Genomic DNA, 6,000 nt, shown 5'->3' on the forward strand with positions numbered 1-6,000 from the left:
CGGGCTGAAGGCCGTGCTAAACCGCTGAGCCAACTGGTCTGCTCTAGACATTGATAAATTTAAAAATAAAATAAAAAAAAATAGAGTAAATGACCTTACCTGGGCAAAATATTCCAATGACTATCTATTTGGATGTAAATCTAATCACTCACTATTAACTTTTCTTTTTCTATCTTGACAATGCTTTCAGAAAAGCACCCATGAAAGACAGCATTTACTTAGCTACCTTACTCTTCATAAGACCTAGGACCTTTCATGATACCAATAGTATTTGCTCTATGATTAAATTAATGTAGAAAAAAAAGACTTTATAATATCCCTGTTTTGAGCAGTTATAGTGGTGTGTGTGCATGTGTGTGCACTTGTGTGCACTTGCGCGTACTTATTGCTCATTTGATAGATCCACATACAAATCAACAAGTATTTGTTAAACACCATGTATAGAACACTGATGAAATGGGGGATTTCAATCAAGTAAAGAAGTAGACTTTACAAATGTACTCAAGTTTGAGGTTGAGAGGTAAGACCTGTGTTAAATAACTACTGGCATTCTAAATAACTAACTGATGTTAAATAACTAACTGATGTTAAATTTATTTATTATTCTAAATAAATAACTGATGTTAAATAACTATTGGCATTCTAAATTTTTGCCATCGACAATGGTAAGTACTGAGATTTTTCTAGTTGTAAAATTTTGCTTCTATGATTTAGAGGACAAAGAAAATGAATATATATAAAGAGATACTAAATTTTATGGCATTGCTCTAAGCACTGCCTTGGAAGATTAATGATGATGATAGTGATTTAAGGTTGATTTTTTAAAAAAGATTTTTAATCTATTTATTCATGAGAGACACAGAAAGAGAGAGGCAGAGATATAGGCAGAGGGAGAAGCAGGCTTCCTGCAGGGAGCCCAATGTGGGACTCTGTCCTGGGACTCCAGGATCACGCCCTGAGCTGAAGGCAGACGATCAACGGCTGAGCCACCGAGGCGTCCCAAAGTTGATTTTTTTTCTTTTTTTGATCCAAAAACTGTTACTAGTGATTAAATTAAGGCACAAAAGGAAGAATTCTTATTTTTTCATTTTTTCGGGAAAGAAGTAACCAGAGTTTTTCCAACTTCTGTGGGCTTTTTCTCTATTCTTAACAATAGGTACTTAGGATAAAAATTGGACTTTTTAAATGCTTCCCAATGTCTTTTTAAGGTATATTAACCATCTCAAAACTAGCTGTCATTTTAATTAAACAACAAGTATTTTGGGGCCACCAATTGGGTGCAAGACAGGAAATACAAAGACAAATAAGAATAGGCTTTATTGTTCTGTATGATCTATACTGACTTCATTATATTTATTGTGAATTCTAAAGAAAAGTACTAATTGTGAAACAGAGTCTTCCTACTTTTCTCTCTTGGGATTACAAAAACATAGGGAATGATTTTCTTGTGGGTCCACAAAAAAGAGCCACAATATCTGTGGCTTTTCAGAAGTCAGTGACTATTCTCAGACTGTAATTTCAACATTGGCAGAACCCTTTACACAGATGACTTCCAAATCCGCATCCCTAGCTTTGAACACTTCTGAATTCCAGTCATAAAACTCCAACCACTTAGTGGAAATACATTTGGATATCCTGCTCACCTCAGTTGAACCTAACTAGAAGAGTCATCATCCACCCCTCCCCCCACCCCCTTTCAACTTCTCCTCATAATTGTGTTCAGCTAGGGTTGAAGGTCTAGACTTATTTTAGACACCTTCTTCCTTCTATGGCATAGTCAGTCACTAAAGCCTGTCAGTTCTTACTTCATAACTTCTCTCAATTAGACTCCTTAACTTGACTTCTGAAGTCATCATTAAAGTATAAGCCCTTATCTCCTGTCTCTTGTCTTTTTGCCTCCAGGCTCTCTGTTCTCTAATCTAGCCAGTGACCATTTTCATATTAATCTTCTGAGAGCACTACTTAGATTTCTAAAGGCATTTCCAGTTCAAAAGTACTATAATTTCATTACTCAACAACATTTAGAACTTCCCTGTTGTTTAGAAGATTAAGCCCAAATCGGAATTCAAAGATTTTCAGTTCCAACACATTTCTAATGATGTCCTCCAGTACACTAATATCAGGATCCTATATAGCGTTCATACCTTGGTACTTTCCACACCTTGTTTATCTGATGTTTCTTCTTTATATTCACATGTTAATTATCCGTCCGAGTTGAGCCCTATTATCATTTTTTTTCCAACTGAATCTTCCTTCACTGCTCTATTTGTAGTGATTTCTCCATGGTTAAATCAAAAGTGATGTCTGTGCTCATATATGGCATTGTTGTGTGTATGATGGTCTAATTCTACCACTTAAAGAGGCTATCCATTATTTTCCATATCTCCTATTGCAGATAAAGCTGCTCTCAAAACATATTTGTCAATCAGCCAACTGAATGAATGATTCAGTAAATAGAGAATGTATAAAAAGTTAGGCCAAGCTGACCGGAACTCAAAGCCTTACATGTGATTTTGACCACTTAAAACTTCAAGACTGCCATTATGTTCTTCCTAAATGCTTTGACTGGACTGTAATCAAGTCAGGAAGAAGATATCATCTGTCCTTCTGGAGGAGCTTACAGGCTTGGGAAGTCAGTCAGGAAGCTTCTGCTGGAATGCCCAAAGGGGACTTGTAGTCCTACATTCTTCTGAGCTTCAGGTCTCTGAATATTCTGTGAAAACTATAGGACACTTGCAGAGAAAGGAGTTCAAGACTTGCTTTTACTCTGTCCAGAATAAACTGAAAGCCACAAATTAATATCCCTGATCCTCTTCCCAGACTTCTGGAAAATGCATCTGCCAAGAAGGCACCAAACATCCCTTTGCATTAGGTCAAGAGGTTTTGAAAAATATCAAGTGACCTCTGTTGGATATTTACCAGTAAAGCTGTCAACTTCTATCCCTAGAGCTAGGTGTCCAATGTCCCGGCTTGATTAGAATTACTTTAGGATTTAAGTCTCAGAGTTTGTCTCCCCAGATTAGCACACACAGAAGTCCACAGAATAGTTAAGGGTCTACTGAATAACTTCCAATGGGTAATGGGATTGAGATGGAAAATTGATTAACCCACTCTGTATTTTCTTTACTGGCAGTACAAATGCTTAGGTTTATAAATTTGTATAGAGTATGATGAAATATTTAAAAGTCTTACTTTTTTATTGAGATTGTTTTATTTTGAGGTTGTTTTATTGTGCTTGGTTCAAAAAGTGAAAGAAGAATTTTACTGACACTTGCATTATATCAGTAATCAGTTATCTGAGTGCACGATTCAGATATATCCCCTTGGCTCAATTTCCATGACATCACTGCTTTGAATCTATGAGGTTGTTGACCAAACAAGTTGACTTGTAGAAGCTCTAATTATGGCACCTTTCTGTGATTGGTTTCCTACATGGCAACAGAAAGGGACTTTCTTTCTCCTTTCATATACTTGTTGTTTACAAAGGAAGGAAAGGAATCCTTTATTGACACTGTGATAATGATTTAGTGTAAGGCTGAGCTCTCACAATAATCAAAGCATACCTATACAATTTCCGCCTTCTCAACAGCAGATATTCTGAGCCTACAAATATTCCTCTATTTTCCTTTTCCTAGGACGTTCACTGATGGTCACTATGTGAGCCTCTGCTTCTTCTTTAAAGCCCAAGCAAAAGCATTGTGCTTGCTCGGATAGTTGCCCCCCTTCCAAAATTATTTCCTGATGATCTGTACTACATTTCCTCATCTTTAAGGATTTCTAGGGTGTAGTGATTCCTAGTGACTCTTCATCAGTTTTAAATAGATATCTACTTAATATCAGCCCTACTATGGTGACAGAGCATATTACTAAGAAATCAGTAACATCAATACATGATTGACAGATAGTATGGGATAATGAAGATGACTCTTTCAATCACTAATAATTCATTTTGATCAAGAACCATTCATTCATTCATTCAACAAGTAATTCCTGAGCACCTACTTTGTGTCAAGTGCCATGCTAGTATCTGGGGATACAACAATGAACAAGGTAAGGAAATTCCTTATTTTCAATGATCTTATATTCTAGCAGGTAAGATAGATTGTAGGCAAGTAGACAAGTGAATAAATAACACAAGTGCACTTTATATTATGTGTTATTAAGGAAATAACCAAACATTGCAATTGGGTGGTCATGAAAGACTTCTCTGAGGAGGAGAAGTGTGAGACTTGAGGCCTGTAAAGAAGCTAGACATATGAAAAGTCAGGGAAGAGATTCCCCAAAAGATCAAACAATAAGTGTAAAGACCTTAAGAGAAGAAGTGAAACTACATAGATTAGAGAGATGGGTGGGATCCAAATTATGTTTTGAGAACCTCAGAGGATAAGGTATAGAGGTTGTTCACTATAAAACTCCAAGTAGAATGGGAAGATCTGAATGGTTTAATCTGGGTTATGGTGGGAAGTGAATTTTATTTTGAAAGATCATTCTGGATGCTGTGAAGAGGTGGAGATGGGGAAAGGTTAGAAGTTCAGTTAGAATATACAAGTGCAGAATGTCTTGTTTGCACCTACATATCCACCTTATACCCTATCCTAGGTGGCTAATCTGAATGGATTACTTCAACAGGGTTCCCATGCCCCGTGTCTTCAACAAGGTTTGACCAAAAGTTAGTTGAAGATTAGAGAAAGAGAATGAGGTTAGGCTAATTATTCACTTGGATTCTTTCCTGCAGGAGCTGTTTTACTCAACTAAGACCCTTGCTTCTCTTGATGTGGTCTACTCTTTTATGATTCTTTCTTTTTTTTGGGTTCTGGCAACCCTTCCCTCCCTTAATCTTTGTGAGGTTAGATAACAGCTCTGACACTGCTAGCCTGAGTTGCTTCAATCCTTCATTCCCTTAACTTTACTTTGTGTGCTTGTTTGAAGATACACCTTGAATTTCTAGAAATCTGACAGAGTCTTTCAGACTAAAACACTCCCAGGATTCCATCTTTCACTTCTTTAGTTTCTGTAGATTCCTTATTTCCTTGCATCTCAGAAATTTATTCAATATGATGACTGTTATTATTATTTAGCTTTTGTAGTCAATTCTTTGGGAGAATCCTTAGTATATCTAAACAAGAAGCTTACCCTCCATTTATCCTTGTAACAGACCCTGAACTTCCTGATCATGGGATGGACACATGACATAGGCTGAGGCAATCTTAGCCTCTAATTTCTCCAGGACCATGATTGGTCCAGGTGGAGCATGTGACCCAAATGGAGATAATCAGAGAACTTCCCATGGATTCTTTTAGCCAGAGCCAATAGGAGAAAGAGACTTTTTTATCTTCTTGGTTTTGTGCTGTGAGGATACAGGAAACCAGGATTTCCAGCAATCATTTTTCCCGCTGCCATGGAGCAAAAGTCTGTTTGCTATGGGAGAGGTTGAAGACAAGCAGACATCCGCAAAGATTAGAGATGGGTTGAAAAAGAGAAAAAAAGAGTACTTTGGAAGTATCAGTTTTCTAGTTCCAATTGCTGAGATCCTTGGAACCGCATGAGTCTCTGTAGCCCTCCCTTTGATTCTGTGGCAAATTTCAATACCCTTCCTGTAAATTCCTTAAGTCAGTATGGGCAAGCATCCCTATGGAACTCAGGGCCTACATTGTGGGACATTCAGGAGACACCCTTACAGCTACACTTTTAGCAGTATGACCCTGTTGGAGACTGGCAGTTTTTGAAAATAATCATGTGTTATTCCTTCTAATCCCAAAGTAAGATGACTAAACAGCCTGGCTCTCAGGCTAAGGATTCAGGATCAAACAGTCTAGTTATGAGCTCTGCACAGGGTACCTGATTCAGAAGCCAAATCAAAGATAGCTTAGATGAGGCAATCTTTACCATGACCTCAAAGACAAAATTAAAGCTGTAGCCCCCTAATCTGTCAATCCAGAGCCTTCACCAGCTCTCTGTCAATTCAAATTAACACTTAGGAGAAATTAGCTTTCTTATATT

Source organism: Nyctereutes procyonoides, unplaced genomic scaffold (assembly GCF_905146905.1).
Source record: "Nyctereutes procyonoides isolate TBG_1078 unplaced genomic scaffold, NYPRO_anot_genome, whole genome shotgun sequence".
Lineage (NCBI taxonomy): Eukaryota > Metazoa > Chordata > Mammalia > Carnivora > Canidae > Nyctereutes > Nyctereutes procyonoides.